The following is a 1,461-nucleotide window of genomic DNA, read 5'->3' on the forward strand; positions in this document are numbered from 1 at the left end:
CTAGTCCGCCTCGTCCGATCTATCTAAACAGTCTCGACGCACCCAACACTCTTTCAAAGTCGGATTACTCGGACTCAATCTGAAAATGGACCGATGCATGACGTCAACACTTAGCCCGCCTCGTCTGATCTATCTAAGCCATCTCGACCCACCCAACACGCCTTCCAAGTCGGATCACTCGGACTTCGATCTGAAAATCTCCGGACTCATTTTTATGAATATCCCCAGTCAGTAAGAACGTTATTTCGCCAATATATACCAACAATAAACCATATTCCAATAGCTGAACCAAAAATATAATTCCCGATCCAAACGTTCTGCATCGCCCAACGCGACCACCTTCCCTATATATGTCAGGAGAGCACAGGGTTCCCCTCCAGACAACACTTACGCTCTATCCCCGACTCTCGGTCGATCGATAGGCCAGGTCAGCGGTGTCTGTTTCGGCCGAAGCTCGGACTTTGGTCAAAATGTTCCGATACAAAATTTGAACCAAGATAGATACAGATATGATTCCTTCTTAAATATACGTTGATTATCGAACAGAATATGGTAAATATTTTGCGATGACCGAGGATTTCATGAATTTTTTTTTTTTTTCGAAAAAATTTTCTATTATCGGAATTTCCTCAAATTTCATTTGGTTGCCTCCTAATGCTTATTAAAAATGATAACCAACAATCAGAATCATTATTTATCATTTATTTCAATTTTTATAATGAAAAACGTTCACGTCCTTTCGCGCCTCTCGATCGTCGTTTACGTGATGCATCGGTCAGCCCTAGTTTACGTGGTGCATCGGTAAGATCGAGTTCACGTTCTGCATCGGTCTGCCCGAGTTTACGTGGTGCATCGGTAAGATCGAGATTACGTGGTGCATCGGTAAGATCGAGTTCACGTTCTGCATCGGTCTGCCTGAGTTTACGTGGTGCATCGGTATGATCGAGTTTACGTTCTGCATCGGTGTGATCTAGTTTACGTTGTGCATCGGTAAGATCGAGATTACGTGAAGCATCGGTATGATCGAGTTTACGTTCTGCATCGGTCTGGACTCTGAGATATATTTTCGACGTGAAAATGTTCCGATACAACTTTTGAACCAGGATAGTTAGAGAGATGATTTTTTCTGGGATGTACGTTGATTGGGGAATGGATTGTGGAAAATAACTTGCCATGACCGAGGTGTTCTCGAATTTTTTTTTTTTTTCGAAAAATATTTTCTGATTTTGGATTTCACTCAAATTTGATTTCGTTGCCTTCTAATGTGTTCTAAAAGAGTAAATCAGTAATCAGAATCGAAAAATATTTTTCGGATTTTTTTTTTTTTGAAAAAAAATTTTCTGATTTTGGAATTTCCTCAAATTTGATTTGGTTGCCTTCTAATGTGTTTTTAAAGCGTAAATCAGTAATCAGAATCAATATTCATTGTCGACTTTAATTTTTATAAGGAAAAATGTTCAC

This window comes from Harmonia axyridis, chromosome X (assembly GCF_914767665.1).
Source record: "Harmonia axyridis chromosome X, icHarAxyr1.1, whole genome shotgun sequence".
In the NCBI taxonomy this organism is placed as follows: Eukaryota; Metazoa; Arthropoda; class Insecta; order Coleoptera; family Coccinellidae; genus Harmonia; species Harmonia axyridis.